Below are 20,947 nucleotides of genomic sequence, written 5' to 3' on the forward strand. Positions count from 1 at the left end.
ATAAGAGCATCAATGCACACGGTTTCATATTTAATACATGAAGATGTACCCAATTCCCAAGATTTTAAATGAAAATCATAAACACCCTTTTACCTCAACCAACGTCCCAAGTTTTCCCACACTTGAATGACACACACTCACTAGCCTAAGCTAATCAAAGATCTAAATTAAGGACATTCATTGTTTTTCGCTTAAAGGCTTGTAATGAGCTAATATTAAAAATGAAGGGGTTTATCATCGGCTCAAGGTTGGCTAACAATGGTTGATGAAAGGTAAGCCATTTGGGTATGTGAGCTAAATGAAATGATGGCCTCAATCATATAAATGCTTGTCTACATGGAATAATGGACATAAAGAATCGAACAAATCAAAGATCAGAATCATAGAAAGAGAACAATGCACACAAGAATGAAAATAAGTGGTTATAAGATGTAACCACACAATTAGGCTCAAGTCTCACATGCTTGTGTTCTTAGCTCAATAACCATGTTCCAAAATACATTCTTCAAGCAAGATTAACCCAAAAATTTTCAAATTGGTAGGGTGCCCTAAAGATGATTTCTTGGAAAAGTAGTTATTACCCTAACCAAGTAGTCCTAACATGCACAAAGTGTTCAAATACAAAAACTACTAACCAAGCAATCTATCCTAATTAATGAAAGAAAAGATAAAAATCATGAGTGTTGAAAAGATAAGTTACCTACGGAAGTCGGTAACCGACCTCCCCACACATAAAAGTTTGCACGTTACTCCGTGCCATTGTTGATACGCAAAAGGGGATCGAGGTCGCTATCTCCATCATCTGAGCCTTAAGTGCTTGCTTCACTGTAGTCCGAGGCGGATGAGGATATGACCAGCTCTTTTGTAGGTGGGTTGACACAACCACAAAGCTTCTTCATGTAAGCGAATCGGTGTTTATTACGCCTCTCATATCGTTCTATCTTCTCATGAAGCTCTACAAGCAATTGATGGGTTGACTTTGGTGGTGTGGATGAAGTGGTAGGGATGGTAGAAGGGGGAGCTATGTCAAGGCTTGTGGTGTCCATGGGAGGCTGAAGATATTTCCCGCTCGGGACAATATCGCCCTTTGCCGGAATTGTAGCCTTCATGTCCTTAGCATCGCAAGGGACACCGGCAGTGACAACCAAATCGGATACCAAGGTGGGAAATGGTAGATTACACTTGGCATAGACCCGACCCATCAGTTGTCGGATGAGGAGAAGGATGTTGACTGGCTTCTCCGTGAGTATGCACCAAACAAGGAGGGCAAAGTCCGCCGTGATGGATGACTTATGGGTGCTAGAGAGACGTAGTGAGATAAGATTTGGGCCCATGCTCGGGCCTCCACTGTGAGCGCACGTGCGTCAAGGCACTTGGGCCGCATCCTTAGTCTCCCTTGGGTCCAATGATTCTCTAGTTCAGAAATGACTCGAAGGATCGAGTCCCAATCAAAACCAAATTCATCCCGCTGACGTAGGACCTCTTGGTAACCATCCATTTCCTCCGGTACCGGTATAGCATTAAGCACTTGTTGAATGGCCTCTTCTGAAACTGGGACTTGCTTCCGATGCACGTAAACCGACTGAAGAGACGGGAAGTGGTAATTGGAGTAAAACTCCACCACACAAGAGAGGTTGCTCTCCTGTGGTCTTTGCAAAAGAAACCCCCATCCTCGCCGCTCATTTCAGGGTAACACATATGGAGCAATGTGGTCCGGGGGAGCGAGTAGATGCTCGGAATGATAGTTCCGCTCAACCATGGTCGGGAACATGAGCTCACAAAAGCGGTTGGGAAACCTCGTGGGGTCCCTTGCTAGATTATCCTTCTCTCGTTCATCAATATGAATGGGTGTCTTCGCCTTCTTAGAAAGGGGCTTAGCACCTAGTGTTGGGCGCGCCTTGGAGGTTAATTTTTGCGGTGCCCTTTTAGTGGCCGGTTTCTTCGATGCCTTCTCCTTGCCATTTCGGGTGGCCATCCTGAAAAAGGAAGGAAAAGAGGAAACATTAAACCCAAAAAAAATCATCACTCGAAAGATAACATGAAAGTGAAGAGTAATGCCCAAAAGGAATAGTGCATTTTGAGGACATGACAACTGCAACATGTGACAAGACAACAAGGTGATCATATGGCAAATCACTAGCATGAGATGCAAGAGTGAGTGAAGCATGCAATAAGGCATGAGAAGGATAAACTCAAGCATCATGAATAATGAAGAAGCAAGTCATAGGTAGTGAGCATAAGAATGGTAAACATGAAGTAAAATAGGCTCAATGCACTTAGAGATAGCAAGTGTATGAAGAAGAGGTACCAAATTGGGAGCACAAAGTCAAAATTGAAGTAAAATGGTATAGGTGCATTTCAACAAACACTTGGCGTGCAACATTCAAATAAAGAGCAAGTAGGAGGAATTCAATCACATAAAGCCTCAAAGGGGAAACTAAACAACAACACAACACCACATAGTCATAAAGGAATCAAGAGATATCAAAATGATCCATCAAAGCAAGAGAAACTCAAAGTTCAACACCTATGAAAAATATGGAAAGAAAGAAGGCAAACAAGAAAAAACCCAATCAACAAAAATTGCAACTAAGAAGGAATGCACTAGAAAGAAAATAAATGCAACTAATAAGAGAAAAAAATTAGAGTCAGAGACAAAGAGGAAGAGAGAGTAGGGGTAAAACCTTGAGAAGAAGAAGAGAAGAGGTTGGAGTGTAGGTGGAAAATATGAGAGGAGAAGGAAAGGAAAGAGAGGAAAGAGAAAGTGTAGAACCGCCGGAGGTGGTGGACGGAGACAAGGGTGGTCGGGTGATGGGAAAAGAAAGGAAGAAGAAATGGAAGAAGAAAGGTGAAGAAGGAAATCAAAACAGGGGCGCGCTACCCGTTTAGGTGCGTCAGGAGTGCGACGCGTATGCGCACCCCACGCCTACGCGTGGATGGTCGGGGAAGGAAGGTGACGCGTAGGTGTCTCCCACGCGTATGCGTGGGTTACAGAAAAGAGAGGGACGCGTACGCGTCAGGTGACGCGCACGCGTGGGTAGAGCTGTGCCTTGGGCACAGAGTTGGCGCAAAGCAGGCCTAACTCTCTGGTTTTTGTACCAGGAGTGGCGTGCAACGCAATCGACGCGTATGCATCTAACACGCAGACGCGTGGATTGCAAGATTGGCGAGCGACGCGTACACGTCGTCTACGCTTACGCGTGGGTTACCTGGCACACAATAGGCACAAAGGAGGCACAACTCTCTGGTTTTTGTACAAGGAGTTGCAAAAACGCGTCCACGTGTACGCGTGTGGCACGCTTGCGCGTGGATGCCCCTTTTTTTTAACAAGAGGAGGAGCAATTATAGCACAAATTGGTAGCAGTGCATGCTAAAGGGGCCAAAAACATCAAAAATCTCATGTACACTCAACCTTAAGCATTTCCTTAACCTGTCAATTCAATCAAATCATTATCAATGAACTCCTAACGAGCAATCTAACAACAATCAAGCAAAATCAACCCTACTATGAACAAACTCACAAATCAAGCAATCACAAAAGTCACAAAGATTCAAAAGATCTATATGCAAGAAATTATATACAAAGGTAGATCATACCGTGGTGGGGTGTCTCCCACCTAGCACTTTTCTTTAACGTCCTTAAGTTGGACGGTCATAAGCTCAAATCTCTTCGCCTTCGGGTGCGTCCTCAAGGAGGAACACCTCAACCTCTTTGTTGCTTTTCATCTTCTCTGCATGGTATAGCTTTAGACGATGACCATTAACCTTGAAGACATTGGGGCTTGAAGGATGGCGTAGGTGGTAGACCCCATATAGTTCCGCTTTCTCCACTCTATAAGGACCTTCCCACCTTGATCTTAACTTTTCGGGCATCAACCTCAACCTAGAATTGTAAAAGAGGACCAACTCCCCAGCCCTAAACTCTCTTCGTTTGATATTTCTATCATGCATCGCTTTCATCTTCTCCTTGTAAAGCCTTGAATTTTCATAGCCTCCAATCGAAGGTTCTCAAGCTCCACCAACTATAACTTCCTTTCGAATCCAACACCGAATCTGATGTTGCATTCTTTTATGGTCCAATACGCTTTATGCTCTATCTCCACCGAAAGATGGCAAGCCTTCCCATAGACCAACCAGAATGGGCTCATACCAATTGACGTCTTGTAAGCTGTTCGGTAGGCCCAAAGCACATCACCGAGTTTAGAACTCCAATCCTTCCTGTGAGGCTTCACAATCTTTTTTAATATGCGCTTGATTTCCCGATTGGAGACTTTGGCTTAGCCATTCGTTTATGGGTGGTATGCCGTGGCCACTTTATGGATAATGCCATACTTCTTCATTAAACCTGCAATTCTTTTGTTGCAAAAATGCAAGCCTTGATCACTCACAATTGCTCGTGGTGATCCAAAGCGGCAAATAATGTTATTCCGAACAAAAGAAAGAACCACAATAGCATCATCCGTTCGAGTAGGAATCGCCTCCACCCACTTGGAAACATAGTCAACAGCTAGTAGAAGATACATGAAACCATTAGAATTTGGAAAAGGCCCCATGAAGTCTATACCCCAAACATTAAAAATTTTGCAAAATAACATTGTTTGTTGGGGTATCTCATTCTTCTTAGAGATATTTCCAAACCTAAGGCATTGTGGACAAGAACTACAAAAGAGAGATGCATCTTTGAAAAGTGAAGGCCACCAAAATCCGCAATCGAAGACCTTCCGAGCTGTCCTTTGAGGACCAAAATGGCCACCACCCTCGGAAGAGTGGCAAGCCTCCAAAATAGCTTGATGCTCGAATTGTGGTATACACCTCCGAATTACTTGATCGGCACCACATCTCCATAAGTATGGGTCATCCCATACATAATATTTGGATTCGCTTTTGAGCTTATCCTTTTGATATTGAGAAAAGTTGGGAGGAAAGGTGCAAGCAACCAAGTAATTGGCAATAGGTGCATACCAAGGGGTCATCTCGGATATTGCTAGAAAGCCCTCAAAAGGAAATGTATCATTAATAGGAGTGGAATCGCCCTTTGTGTGCTCAAGTTGAATCAAGTGGTCTGCCACTAAGTTTTGTGAACCACTCTTATCTTTGATTTCTAGGTCAAATTCTTACAATAGCAACACCCATTGGATCAACCTTGGTTTGGATTTTTTTTTGGCCAACAAATATTTCAATGCCGCATGATCCGAGTATACTACCACGTTAGAGCCAAGTAAATAAGCCTGGAATTTATCCAAGGCAAAGACAATAGCTAACAATTCTTTCTCGGTGGTAGTATAGTTGGATTGTGCTCCATCTAAAGTCTTAGAGGCATAGGCTATGACATAAGGAATTTTACCCTCGCGCTGAGCTAGCACCGCTCCCATCGCGTAGTTTGATGCATCACACATTATTTCGAATGGCCTAGTCCAATCTGACCCTCTTACGATGGGAGCTTGGGTCAAAGCAATCTTGAGCTTGTCAAAGGCCTCCATGCACTCTTCACTTAAATCAAATTCCACATCCTGTTGCAACAATGGAGAGAGAGGTAATGCCACTTTACTAAAGTCCTTAATGAATCGCCGGTAAAAACCTACATGTCTAAGAAACACACAGACTTCCCTCGCAGAAGAGGGGTAAGACAAACTAGAAATGACACTAATCTTTGCCGGATCAACAGAGATCCCATCATTAGAGACAATGTGCCCTAAAACAATACCATGTCTAACCATAAAATGGCATTTCTCAAAATTTAACACATGGTTTGATTTAGTACACCTCTCTAATACTTTTGCAAGATTGTCCAAGGAAAGATCAAAGGAGTCTCCATAAACAAAAAAATCGTCCATAAACACATCTATGCAATGCTCCAAAAGATCTGCAAATATACTCATCATACACCTTTGGAACGTTGCCGGTGCGTTGCACAAGCCAAACGGCATTCTTTTATACGCATACATTCTGAAAGGCCATATGAAGGTGGTTTTTTCTTGGTCTTCAGGAGCAATGTGTATTTGAAAATATCCGGAATAGCCATCTAAGAAACAGTAATGAGATTTACCGCATAGGCGTCCAAGCATTTGATCCTTCCTAGTGGCTAAGTTCAATCGCCGATAGTCAATACACATCCTCCATGAGTTTTGGACTCTTGTAGCTATAAGCTCCCCGCTCTCATTCTTGATTGTAGTAACACCGGATTTCTTTGGAACCACTTGGACGGGGCTCACCCATTCACTATCTGAAATTAGATAGATAATGTCCGCTTCTAATAACCGGGTGACTTCCTTATTCACAACCTCTAGAACGGTAGGATTTAGATGCCTTTGAGGTTGTCTTATGGGTTTGGCTCCTTCTTCTAGGAAAATTCGGTGTTCACACACTTGGGGGCTAATGCCAATTAAGTCCGCTAAGCTCCACCCAATGGCCTTCTTGTTCCTCCTCAAGACATTAAGCAACTTCTCCTCTTGATGGGAGGAGAGCTCCTTTGCAACAATTACCGGGAGCTTTTGGTCATCTTCAAGGAAGGCATATTTTAGGTGGGCCAGGAGTGGTTTCATCACTACCTTTTGTTCATGACTCGGCACTTTGTCATCCGGAGACATTGGAGGTGATAAGGCATTTTCTTCACATACATGGGAACTCCCTACACTTGGGTCTTTAATCATACTCTTTCCATCAAAATCATCTTGGTGGACTTCGGCCACCACATTATCAATCAAATCACACCGGAATATGGAATGATCCTCTGGTGGATGTCTCATGGCTTCATCAAGATTAAAGCTCACTTCTCTTCCATCGATCTCAAACGAGTAAGTACCCGAAAATGCTTCTAATTTGAATCGGGAGGTCTTCAAAATCGCCTCCCAAGCAAAATAGATGAAGTTCTTCCAGAATCACTAGGGGACATCTTGAGAATATGAAAATCAATCGGGAAGACCAACCCCTTTATACTCATTAGAACATCCTCCATAATACCAACTACGGAAATTATGCATTTGTCCGCCAAAATAAACCGGCGGCCGACCGTTTCAACTGTGGAAGCTTTAAGACCTCATAGACGGACAAGGGCATAATACTCATACAAGCGCCAAGATCGCACATACAATCAACAAATTTGACCCCATCTATGGTGCAAATTACTAGGCAAGGGCCGGGGTCACCACACTTCTCGGGCACATCATCTATTAAAGCGGAGATTGAGCTTCCCAATGGGATGGTTTCTAAATCATTAAGCTTCTCCTTGTTCATACACAGGTCCTTTAGAAACTTGGCATATTTAGGTACTTGGTGAATAGCATCAAAGAGAGGAATGGTTACCTCAACTTTCTTGAACATTTCCACCATTTTGGGATCCAACTCAACTCACTTCTTGGTCTTCCTTGCCAATGTGGGAAATGGGATTGGAGTAGCTTCTTGCAAGACATCTCCATCTTTTGGAATTTCACCCCTTGTTTGAGCAATCACTTCCTCAACTACTTCTTGGGCTTCACCCTCCTCTTTGACTTCTTCTATCTCAACCACATCCTCTTCTTGAGTGACCTCTATTGGACTTTGCTCTTCATGACTCCTCTCTTGCAATTTGGTGCTGGACCTCAAAGTGATGGCATTGATGCCACCCTTGAAGTTGGGTAGAGGTTGAGAGGGTAAGGCACTTGAGCTTGAGGGTTGAGTGGTAGAGGTAGAGGTAGAGCTTGAAAGGGTTCCATTTGGGAAATAAGGGCTTTGAGCATAGAAGTAAGACTGGTAAGACATGAGACAAGTGTTATTTGAAGCTTCTTTTGTCTTTGGAGGATGGAGTGGAGTATCTCATCTTGGTTGGAAGAAGGAGAAGGATAAATGATTTGGGGGGCTTGTGGTTGATTGGGTGGAGGTGCTTTCCTTTGATGAGGTGCTTGGTAGGTTTGGTAGGCTCTTCCTTGGCTTTGGTTTTGGTATAGAGGATTTTGTTGGTACCGGTTTTGTTGGTTGTTGTTGTTCCATCTTTGGTTCCCACCGTTGTCCCTTTCTCCTTGATTATAGTTGTCCCTCCATCCTTGGTTGGAGTTATCTTGCCAACCTTGATTAAAATTACCCCCTTGGTTATAGTTGCCTCCTTGTTGATAATAACCTTAGTTTGGACGATTGTAGTAGGTATTAGTAGCCGCCAAAGTATTATCTTCTTGGAGGTTTGGGCATTCATCGGTGTAATGGGTGTAACAAGAGCGAATTCCGCACGCTTTTTAGGAGACCAATCGTTAACTTTGTTGTGGTTGAGGAGGTGGAAATTGTTGTTGATTGAGTTGAAGTTGCTTTAGAATGTTTGTCATTTCTCCCAAGGTTTTGGTAAAGGCGGCGGTCTCACCATTAGTAGAAACTTCATTTATAGCTCTTGGATGGTTGTTTCTTTGTCTAGCGTGTTAGGTGGACTCGGCCAAATTGGTGATCAATTGCCATGCCTCCTCTGCCATTCTATACTTTGTCAAGGAACCATTGCTTGAGGAATCCAAGAGGATTTTGTCTTGTGGTTTCATTCCTTGGGAAAAATATCTAATCAACACTACAGTGTCAATCATATGGTGGGGGCATGAATCAAGAAGCCTTCGAAACTGTTCCCAATACTCGTATAGAGTTTTCATTTCACCTTGGACAATGCATGAAATTTCTTTCCTCAATTTATCCTTCACTTCCGGAGGAAAGAATTTATCTAAGAACTCCCTTCTAAGCAAATTCCAATCACCAACAATCTCATTGGGTAAAGTGTAAAACCACTCTTTGGCTCTTCCCTCAAGTGAGAATGGGAAGGCAAACAACCAAATAGCAACCTCATCAGAACCCTCCCACCTAGTTGTTGAACATACACCTTGAAAGTCTTGATAAAGGAAAATCTTCTACACAAACTCACCGGTAAGTGTACCGGGTCGCATCAAGTAGTAAAACTCACAAAAGTGAGGTCGATCCCATATGGATTGATGGATTGAGCAACTTTAGTATGATGATGAATTTAGTTAAACGAATATTTGATGAATTTGGTGAAATTTGATTAACAGAAGGGAAATTGCAAGTAAACTAGAGTGCAGAATGAAAATTTGTAGAATCTTAAAGTGCAGAAGAGGTAAATTGTAGAAACTTAAAGTGCAAGAAATTTAAAAGAGCTGAAACTTAAATTGCAAGAAAGGTAAATAGCTGAAACTTAAAGTGCAAGTAATTTAAATTGCAGAATCTAAATTGCTGAGAAACTTAAATTGCATGAATAATAAAGGGAATTGGGTGCTGGAATATCAAAACAGAAGTTAACAAGGTAAACTGTAGTGAATCCAAGAAAAGAATGCAAAAGATGAAAACTAGAAATAAGGCTCAGATCCGATTTAGAATTCCAAAGCAGAAAAGGAAAATTGCAGAAGGAAAATAAACAAAAAGGAAAGTTTAGATTATATTCTAAATTCTTAAACAGGAAGATGAAATTGCAGAAGAATAAAAGACCAGAAAGAAAAATTGCAAAGCAAGGGAAAACAGAAAAGAAAACTCAGATCCGATCTCCAATTCTCCAATTCTAAATACAACAGAAGAAAATTAAAAGAAAACTTCAGCACCAGTGCAGAAGATGAAGAACAGAAGGAAAACAGAAAAGAAGCTAACTCAGATCTCCCCCTACCCAATTACCAAAAGAAAATCTTAAAGAGAAATCAAAACTAAAAGGCAAAATAAAAGATCCAGCCTCCTAATGAAATCAAATTTTCTCATATTTATACACTTTCCAATTTAGTCATCAAGTACTTGGAGTGGGCTTTTTGGCCTTTGTTGCAGTGGGTCAGGATGGCATTTGATTCCAGCTTCCAGGAGAACGTTGCATTTTGAAAGTGAGCGCAACGTTCATTCATCCATGCGTACGCGTCTACTGCGCCCGCGCGTCCCTTCGCAGTTTTGCTCATCGACGCGTACGCGTCACATACGTGTACACATCATTGCCATTTTCAGCTTCCATCATGTTTGCGCGACATATTCACGCGTACGCGTCTTCGATAGTGTTCTCTTATTGAGCACTGCCCATGCGTGCGCGTCCACTGCGCGTGCGCGTGGGTAGCAAAAATATCAATTCCATGCTTCAGCCCCATCCACGCGTGCGCGTGCTTCATCCCAGATTCTTCATCGACGCGTGCGCGTCGATTGCAAAACTTCACTTCCAAATTTGAATCTGGCCGAAAAAGCTAGCTTAATGAACGTAGCACTCTCTTTGAAAACAAGAGCCAACCATTTCCACGCGTATGCGTCATGCACGCGTACGCGTGGATCTTCAAAATTTGTTGAATGACGCGTAAGCGTCCTGTACGCGTGCGCGTCGCAAGTGAGCGTAGCGTTCTTTATTTGAACGCAACGTTATACTACAGTGCTCTTCTTTCTCTTCACTTTTTCACCTAAACTCAATCAAAAAGGGAAATCAAAGTTTCACCAAAATCATGAGAAGCATCATTCATAATAATCACTTATTTCTTGCATAAATCTCATGATTTTGTATAAAGTTAGTGATGTTTGATTGAATCAAAATAAACACAGAATTCCACTCCAATCACTTACTTATTGTGCAAGAAAGTGAATAAAACCTAATGAAACATATGAAAAATGCTTGTGAAACTAGCATAAGATGACTTGTCATCACAACACCAAACTTAAATCTTGCTTCTCCCAAGCAAGCACTAAAACATGAGAAGCAATGAGAGAAAACAGAAAAGCATATATGTCCTTATTTAGCAGGTAATTGAATTTGGTTCATGGGGTTTTATGCAGATGTACTTGAAGCTCTACTTCTATTAGATTTTAGGATTGAAATGTCCCTTTCAGTGATAACCAAAGTTGCTACTGTGAACCTTGTTATTCATCTATCCCTGGTGTTTTGATTTTCTTTTGTCTTTCATGTTGAGAAGTGATGGAGAGGCTAGGATCAATTCACATGTGGGTTAGGAACTCGGTTATCCAAGGAAAACGGATTTAATGTTGCAAGTATAGTCCCAACCCGATGAATTGGCACCTCAGATCAAATTGGAAATTCACAAGATATGTCACAAGCAAAACCAAATTAAAACCGAGAGTATTAGACTCCCGAGTCATCTCCCTAGGAGCACCTTAGAACAACGAGTGTGCAATTCCGGTTGTAGTGATCAACGGTTTGTGAATGAAGAAATGAACATATAAAGCAATAAAAGAACATGCAAAATTGTAATGATTGAACTAATTAAGAAATTAAAGAACCGACTATGTAATATAAAGAAGTAAAGTATAAAAGAAATCAACATATAAAGGTATAAAAGATTGAAAGTATCAAAAAGAGTCTTGGCTTGGAGTGAGCTAAGGGTCCTTTCCTTGTTGGAACCACAACTATGACAATTATAATGGATTAGTCTCACTTGATCAACCCTCACATCAGAAAGTAAGTTAAATGAGCATAAGTGTCCTTAACCCACAAATCCTAATTTGCTTGCTAATTACCTTAGCAACAAATTAGCGTTAGTGGGAACAAGAACAATTAACAACCCAAGAATTGAAACTAAATATTGGACATTCCAACTCTAGGAACCCAATTGCTCACTTTACCCAAGCCAAGAACAAAAAATTTAGCCTAAAACCATGTTTGACATTTTGTCAAACACTTGGTGGGCAAAAAGCTTAAACATGAGAAAAATGAGTAAAGACTTGAAACTAAAAGCAACAATTGATCTCAATCAACAAGGATAACACAAGAGAGCATATAATCAACATCCAACATCAAATTCATCAACAAGAAATTGAAATTGCAAGAGAAAAGCAAAAATTGAACTATAACATGAATTAGAAGAAAGAGTAATGACAATGTAACTATAAAGAGAAATAACAAGGAAATACTTACAATGAGAGCTTGCAAAATCCAAGATCAAAAATGGAAATGGCACTTGAATGTAAAACCATAATATAAACCCTAATAGATATGATGAAAAACTTAGAGAAAAACTAAACTAAAACTTCCTACTACTACTCCTAAAACTATACTAAATGATATGCTATGTTATGTCTTCATTTTCCCCTCCAATATGAGCTAGAAGACTTCAGAAATGGGCCTCCAAAGCCCTCAAATCTCGAGGCACATGCTATTTTAATGAAGTCATATGCGGACACCTGTGCGGACGCACAGACGCGTGCGTCCGCACACTTCGCGAGAAATCCAGGCCTGTGCATACGCACAAGCAGCCGTGCGTACGCACACTACGCGATGCTTGGCTGGACGCGCCACGCGCTCGATGCAATCCACGTGCTCTGCTTGGGTGGCTGTGCGTATGCAAAGGTAGCTGTGCGCACGCACACGTCTCTGAGCTCACTCCTTTGATTTCTCTTGCTTCCTTCTCTTTGCATGCTCTTCTTCCATTTTCTCCAATCCATTCCTACCTTATACTTAAAAGCACTCACCAACAACATCAAGGCATCGAATGGAAGGCAAATGGAATAAAATAGATTAAATTAAGTATAAAAGATCATATTTTCATGATCAAGCACAAATGGGGAGAAGAGATCAAAAGCATGCTATTCAAGGGAATAAGTGTGAGTTTATGTGATGAAAATCCATTCAATTCTAACCAAAAATCATCATCAAATATGGATTCATCAATTTCCCCACACTTAAACACTAGCATGTCCTCATGCTAAACACACAAAGGAGATAGATGAAAGGGAAAATGACTTATGCTATATACTACTTAAATGCATGCAACTATCCTAAGGCTAATCACTAATATGTACTACAATGAGAGTGGTTAGAAGCAAACCATGAAATTCTGTTCCATCACAAGAAAGCTTGAGGGCCAATGCAAATAGTTCATGCATTAAGATTGATGTCCAAAGAATTGAATTGAAGTTGTTAAAACTATCCAATCAAACAACTTGCAATAAGACGCAATATAAGGTGTAAAAACATGGAATCGAGCTATCGAACCCCTCACCAGATGTGTTTTCACTCAATTAGCTCAATGTTTAGGGGTTTAACTACTCAATTTTCCTTTTATGATGCTTTTCAAAGATTTACAATTCATCTAACAATCAACTAGTATTTAATGCATGAATAACAAGTATCATGAGGTCTTTAGAGGGATGTAATGGGGCTAGGGTTTAGGTAGGACGATTTATGGTCAAGTGGACTCAAGGAATTAGCTTTTTGATTAGCTTGAACGTCCACCTAATCCTACATCACCTATATACACATGAAAATGCAACCTTCCCACCCATTTCCTTTTTATATCTCATCTTACTCATGCATTTTCTTTTCAAACATGGCATATGCATCCTTTATTTACTCTTTTTTTTATTCATACTTTGTTGTGCACAAGGTTTTTTTTTTTTAATTTTTTAATTTGAACTATGAATGCATATGTTTCAATTAATGAAATGCATGAGCATTACCTAATTGTCCAAAATATTTTTCACAAAGAATTCATGCCTTTATCACCAATGCCTCCTAAATTTCCCCCACACTTAGAATTTACACACTAATCCACCCAAGCTAATCAAAGAGTAATTCAAGGACATCAATGATTTTCCGCTTAAGGGGAGTAATGTGCTATCATCAGAACAAGAGGGGATTCATAGGCTCAAAGGGGTTCACAAAGGCAAATACAAGGGTTGGCCATATAGGTTAGCGAGTTTATCATCAAAGATGCTCTCAATCATGCTAAATGCATCCAAACAAAAATACAGGACATAAAGAATCATGCAAATCAATGATCACAATAAAAAAGGAGTACAATCGCACACAAGAACAACATTATGGTTGAAAAAATGCAACCATCTATTAAAACTCAAATCTCACAAGGTATGTTGTTCGAGCTCCTTTTTCCATGTTCTATAAACAAAATACTCTAAGCAAGTTGGTAAAATAATTTTTTTTTCTCAATTCAATCAATGGTATGCCCTTAGAAAAGGATTTCATGGGAATTCCTTGGTGTTTCACCACTTTATTCATCATATCATGCAAAATACAAATATTAGCTACAAAGTATCCATAAACGATAAAGAAATATTCACAACAAACCAAACAAGATGCAATATGAATAAAGCTACTCAAAATAAAGAAAAAGTACTACAAGAAACATTGCAAAGTATCTTTAAGAAAGAAATTTTTACCCCCCTTGAAGTCATCGATCATCCCCAGACTTAGATTGTGCACGGTCCTCCGTGCATACTCACGATCCAGGAGGATGAAAAGGGAGCCACCTTTAGCTGAAGGGGGCCACCTTTAGCTGGTGGGCTCAGAAATGGGATGGTCAACTGCATCAAGCTCCTCCCCAGCTAACTCGGATGAAGCTGTAGGAATCGGGCCGGGGTCCCTTCCTTCTAGCTTTGCCGCTATCCACTCAAAACGTTTGTGCTCCAAATGCTTCATGTAGTGGATATCGTGCAAGATATCGTGGAATAGATCTGGAAGAGGATGGAGAAAAGGTAAAGCAGTTAACGGAGGTGGTAGACTTGATGGTGGTGCTGTGGGTGTCTTCCTCTTGGAGGGGGTTATTTTTGTTGATCTTTCCAAATCTCCCCTCGGAATGAACTTGTTGCCTCTAGGAAACTCAAGCATTATATCCATTGGTTGCCTCTCTACCCCCACTGCATTTGCTAAACGCATCACCATCGATGGAAATGGAATACTGACATTCTTCTTCTCAATCAATTTCCAAATCGATTTGCGCAATAAGGGCAAGATGGCTATATGCTTCCCTTGCATAATAGCCCAAAGTAACAAACCAGTTCTAAATCTCACATGGGTAGTGTGGGTGCTCGGGATGATGTAGTCCGCCACAATTTGATGCTATATACGAGCTTTAGCATTCAAATCAGAGTATGCAATACTAGTAAGAACAGAATTCTTCCCTTTGCTATACTCCCAAGATGCACCAGGACAGCCTATTTTCTCAAGAATGGGAGTCAGAGATATTCTTCCTTCGAAGACATCCTCTTTTATCTTGGAGTATTCATCTTTCTCAATTGGAATGTAGGGGATGTTCAGGATAGCTTCTAGAGCTTGATTGGAGGTATCCAACATCCTACCCCGGAGGAAGACTGACCTAGTTTCCCAAGCTTGGTAGTTTGCATAGAATTCCCGCACCATAGTCTCATTGATTTCAATGGGCTCTCGCTCGAGAAACTCCCAATGAAACGAGGTGATCTTTTGGTGAATAACCGCCTTATATTGATTTGGAACCTTCAACGACCGCTCCCAATGGATTTTTCGTTCCTCAATAGCCTCGTATTGAGAGTCGGCTCTTCGGTTCACCAAGGTATCCGGTTTATCACCGCGGCGATTCAACCATATATCAGGAGAGCAAGCGGTAGTTTGCTCAACCGACGCAGAAACCGGTGCCTTACCCTTCTTTCTCATCCTGAAAATACAAACAAAATAATTTCGAGATCATAGGGCAACATTAAAGTAAAAAATCATTGAGGAAGCACCAATAAGATTAAAAAAGCTTAGATAAGTGGTGTGATTTACAAAAAAACAAGGTGTATATATTCCAATGATGCACGCAGTTGGACTACACACACCGGTCGGACATCACGGCAATCACATCCTTAAGGCAATTCACAACTCAAAGCTTCAAGCAAACATCGAAAAGGATTTGGCAATTGTTTGTTCTCAAGAAGTGGTAATCACACATACAATGGTCTTAATTTGAGTCCAAAAGATGTTTGATCAAGACATCAACTGAAGTTAAACCATTGTATAGTGATTACCAAATCAAAAATTTTGATGAACAATGACAAATGGATTCATACACAATGCATTTTTAACCACGAATTGCACATGAACAAACAAGGGAATGCATCGGTGGGTTTACTTAACAAACATCAAAAGTCATAATAGAAGTTGCACAATTCATACAATATGCCTAACAAGAGATAAATTGAAGACATATGAAGGCTGATGAGCGGATAATTTATACGCTTTTTGGCATTGTTTTTAGTATGTTTTTAGTAGAATCTAGTTACTTTTAGGGATGTTTTCATTAGTTTTTATGTTAAATTCACATTTCTGGACTTTACTATGTGTTTGTGTATTTTTCTGTGATTTCAGGTATTTTCTGGCTGAAATTGAGGGACTTGAGCAAAAATCAGATTCAGAGGTTGAAGAAGGACTGCTGATGCTGTTGGATTCTGACCTCCCTGCACTCAAAGTGGATTTCCTGGAGCTACAGAACTCGAAATGGCGCGCTTCTAATTGCGTTGGAAAGTAGACATCCAGGGCTTTCCAGAAATGTATAATAGTCCATACTTTGCCCAAGTTTAGACGATGCAAACTGGCGTTCAACGCCAGCTCTCTGCCCAATTCTGGCGTCTAGCGCCAGAAACAAGCTGCAAAGTGGAGTTCAACACCCAAACTGGCATAAAAACTGGCGTTCAACTCCAGGAATGACCTCTACACGTGTAACACTCAAGCTCAGCTCAAGCACACACCAAGTGGGCCCCGAAAGTGGATTTATGCATCAATTACTTACATCTGTAAACCCTAGTGACTAGTTTATTATAAAAAGGACTTTTTATCATTGTATTCACAGTGTTGGTTACTCCGGTTCCCCTCTGGGGCCGAGACCAATGAACTCCATTATCACTTATGTATTTTCAACGGTAGAGTTTCTGCACTCCAGAGATTAAGGTGTGGAGCTCTGCTGTTCTTCAAACATTAATGCAAAGTACTACTGTTTTCTATTCAATTCATCTTATTTCGCTTCTAAGATATTCATTCGCACTTCAACCTGAATGTGATGAACGTGACAATCATCATCATTCCCCATGAACGCGTGCCTGACAACCACTTCCGTTCTACATTAGATTGAATGAGTATCTCTTAGATCTCTTAATCAGAATCTTCGTGGTGTAAGCTAGAATGATGGCGGCATTCAAGAGAATTCAGAAAGTCTAAACCTTGTCCATGGTATTCCGAGTAGGATTCAATGATTGAATGACTGTGACGAGCTTCAAACTCGCGATTGCTGGGCGTAGTGACAGACGCAAAAGGATAGTAAATCCTATTCCAGCATGATCGAGAACCGACAGATGAATAGTCGTGCCGTGACAAGGTGCGTTGACCATGTTCACTGAGAGGATAGTATGTAACCATTGACAAGGGTGATGCCTCCAGACGATTAGCCGTGCCGTGACAGGGCATTTGGATAATTTTCCTGAGAGAAGACCGAAAGTAGCCATTGACAATGGGATGCATTACATAAAGCCAGCCATGGAAAGGAGTAAGACTGATTGGATGAAGATAGCAGCAAAGCAGAGGTTCAGAGGAACGAAAGCATCTCTATTCGCTTATCTGAAATTCTCACCGATGATTTACATAAGTATTTCTATCCCTATTTTATTATTAATTTCGAAAACCCCATTACTATTTTATATCCGCCTGACTGAGATTTACAAGGTGACCATAGCTTGCTTCATACCAACAATCTCCGTGGGATTCGACCCTTACTCACGTAAGGTATTACTTGGACGACCCAGTGCACTTGCTGGTTAGTTGTGCGAAGTTGTGAACCATGGTATTGGCATCATGTTTTTGGCGCCATTACCAGGGAAAGAAAGAGCGATGAATTTTACATAATCAAAGTGTAGTCACAATTTCTGCGCACCAAGTTTTTGGCGCCGTTGCCGGGGATTGTTTGAGTTTGGACAACTGACGGTTCATCCTGTTGCTCAGATTAGGTAATTTTCTTTTCGTTTTGTTTTCAAAAAGTTTTCAAAAATCTTTCAAAATTTTCTCCTTTGTTTTCGAAAAAAAAAATTTTAAAATAAAAATGTTTTCAAAAATTTTATAATTTTATTCAAAATTTTTAAGAATGAATTCTAGTGTTTCATGAAGCATGTGAAGCCTGGCTGGCTGTAAAGCCATGTCTAAATTCATTTGGACTAAGGCTTCCAATTTGTTATCAAGAGCAAGCTAGTTGGTGCTAATCCACCTACTGCTGATTCATGATCTACCTGTTACATGCTAAAGCTTGGCTGGCTATTAAGTCATGCCTGACCCTTTGATTGGAGCTTTAGACTAAAAAGCATAAGATTCCTGGAATTCATATTAAAAATTTTTGGAATCCTTATTTTTGTTTTTCAAATAATTTTTAAAAAAATACAAAAAAAAATTAGAAAATCATAAAAATCAAAAATATTTTGTGTGTTCTTGTTTGAGTCTTCAGTCATGTTATAAGTTTGGTGTCAATTGCATACTCATCTTGCATTTTTTTTTCGAAAATTTTCATGCATTCATAGTGTTCTTCATGATCTTCAAGTTGTTCTTGGTATGTCTTCTTGTTTGATCTTTGCATTTGCATGTTTTGTGTCTTTTCTTGTTTTTCATATGCATTCTTGAATTCTTAGTGCCTAAGCATTAAAGAATTATAAGTTTGGTGTCTTGCATGTTTTCTTTGCATTAAAAATTTTTCAAAAATGTGTTCTTGATGTTCATCATGATCTTCATAGTGTTCTTGGTGTTCATCTTGACATTCATAGCATTCTTGCATGCATTCATTGTTTTGATCCATAACTTTCATGCATGGCATCATTTTTCTTGTTTTTCTCTCTCATCATAAAAATTAAAAAATCAAAAAAATATCTTCCCCTTTTTCTCTCATCAAATTCGAAAATTTGAGTTGAATTTTTCAAAAATTTTTAAAATCAAGTTGTTTCTTATGAGTCAAATCAAATTTTCAATTTAAAAATCTCATCTTTTCAAAATCTTTTTCAAAAATCAAATCTTTTTCAAATTTCTTAGTTATTTTCGAAAATTCCAAAAATATTTTTCAAAAATCTTTTTCTTATTTTTATATCAAATTTTCGAAAATAACATAATCAATTAATGTTTTGATTCAAAAATTTCAAGTTTGTTACTTACTTGTTAAAAAAGATTCAAACTTTAAGTTCTAGAATCATATCTTGTGATTTCTTGTGAATCAAGTCATTAATTGTGATTTTAAAAATTCAAATCTTTTTCAAAAACTAATTTCTATCATATCTTTTCAAAAATATCTTCTTATCTCACCTTTTTCAAAAAATTTGATTTCAAAATATCTCTTCTAACTTCCTAACTTCTTATCTTTTAAAAATTTGTTTCAACTAACTAACTAATTTTTTGTTTTTTTCTTATCTTTTTCAAAACTACCTAACTAACTCTCTCTCTCTAATTTTCGAAAATATCTCCCTCTTTTTCAAAAATTCTTTTTAATTAACTAATTATTTTAATCTTTGATTTTAAAAATTTTCGAAAATTACTAACCTTTTTCAAAAACTATTTTCGAAAATCACTAACTCTTTTTCAAAAATTATTTTCGAAAATTCTCTCTCTCTCATCTTATTCTATTTATTTATTCATCTACTAACATCTCTTCCTCTCATCTACTCACCAAATTCGAACCCCCTCTTCCATCTGTGTTCGAATTTTTCTCTTCTTCTACTAACAATAAGGAACCTCTTTACTGTGACATAGAGGATTCCTCTTCTTTTCTTGTTCTCTTCTCTTTCTTATGAGCAGGAACAAGGAAAAAGGCATTCTTGTTGAAGCTGATCCAGAACCTGAAAGGACTCTGAAGAGGAAACTAAGAGAAGCTAAATTACAACAATCCAGAGACAACCTTATTGAAAATTTCGAACAAGTAAAGGAGATGGCAGCGGAACCCAACAACAATAATGCAAGGAGGATGCTTGGTGACTTCACTGCACCTAATTCCAATTTACATGGAAGTAGCATCTCCATTCCTGCCATTGGAGCAAACAACTTTGAGCTGAAACCTCAACCAGTTTCTCTGATGCAGCAGAACTGCAAGTTTCATGGACTTCCATCTGAAGATCCTTTTCAGTTCTTAACTGAATTCTTGCAGATCTGTGATACTGTTAAGACTAATGGAGTAGATCCTGAAGTCTACAGGCTCATGCTTTTCCCTTTTGCTATAAGAGACAGAGCTAGAGTGTGGTTAGACTCTCAACCCAGAGATAGCCTGAACTCTTGGGATAAGCTGGTCACGGCTTTCTTAGCCAAGTTCTTTCCTCCTCAAAAGCTGAGCAAGCTTAGAGTGGATGTTCAGACCTTCAGACAGAAAGAAGGTGAATCCCTCTATGAAGCTTGGGAGAGATACAAAGGACTGACCAAAAAGTGTCCTACTGACATGCTTTCAGAGTGGACCATCCTGGATATCTTCTATGATGGTTTGTCTGAATTGGCAAAGATGTCATTGGATACTTCTGCAGGTGGATCCATTCACCTAAAGAAAACACCTGCAGAAGCTCAAGAACTCATTGACATGGTTGCTAATAACCAGTTCATGTACACTTCTGAGAGGAATCCTGTGAGTAATGGGACGCCTATGAAGAAGGGAGTTCTTGAAATTGATACTCTGAATGCCATATTGGCTCAGAATAAAATATTGACTCAGTAGGTCAATATGATTTCCCAGAGTCTGAATGGAATGCAAGCTGCATCCAACAGTACTCAAGAGGCATCTTCTGAAGAAGAAGCTTATGATCCTGAGAACCCTGCAATAGCAGAGGTGAATTACTTAAGTGAACCTTATGGAAACACCTGTAACTCATCATGGAGAAATCATCCAAATTTCTCATGGAAGGATCAAAAGCCTCAACAAGGCTTTAATAATGGTGGAAGAAACAGGTTTAGCAACAGCAAGCCTTTTCCATCATCCACTCAGCAACAGACAAAGAATTCTGAGCAGAATCCATCTAGCTTAGCAAACTTAGTCTCTGATCTATCTAAGGCCACTGTGAGTTTCATGAATGAAACAAGGTCTTCCATTAGAAATTTAGAAGCACAAGTGGGCCAGCTGAGTAAAAGGATCACTGAAATCCCTCCTAGTACTCTCCCAAGCAATACAGAAGAGAATCCAAAAGGAGAGTGCAAGGCCATTGACATAACCAAGATGGCCGAACCTGTAAGGGAAGGAGAAGACGTGAATCCCAAGAAGGAAGACCTCCTGGG

The 20,947-nt window shown here is 39.8% G+C and overlaps 1 non-coding gene across 1 annotated transcript; it reads right to left on the bottom strand.

The window, feature by feature from the left end:
* Window positions 1-20,021: 20,021 nt before the first annotated feature.
* LOC148565292 (small nucleolar RNA R71) lies at window positions 20,022-20,129 on the bottom strand. The gene has a single exon (XR_015885524.1). It is a non-coding gene; the product is annotated as a small nucleolar RNA R71 (small nucleolar RNA).
* Between the last annotated feature and the right edge of the window lie 818 nt (window positions 20,130-20,947).

Source organism: Arachis ipaensis, chromosome B5 (genome assembly GCF_059453495.1).
Source record: "Arachis ipaensis isolate K30076 ecotype BB chromosome B5, ASM5945349v1, whole genome shotgun sequence".
Classification (NCBI taxonomy): Eukaryota; Viridiplantae; Streptophyta; class Magnoliopsida; order Fabales; family Fabaceae; genus Arachis; species Arachis ipaensis.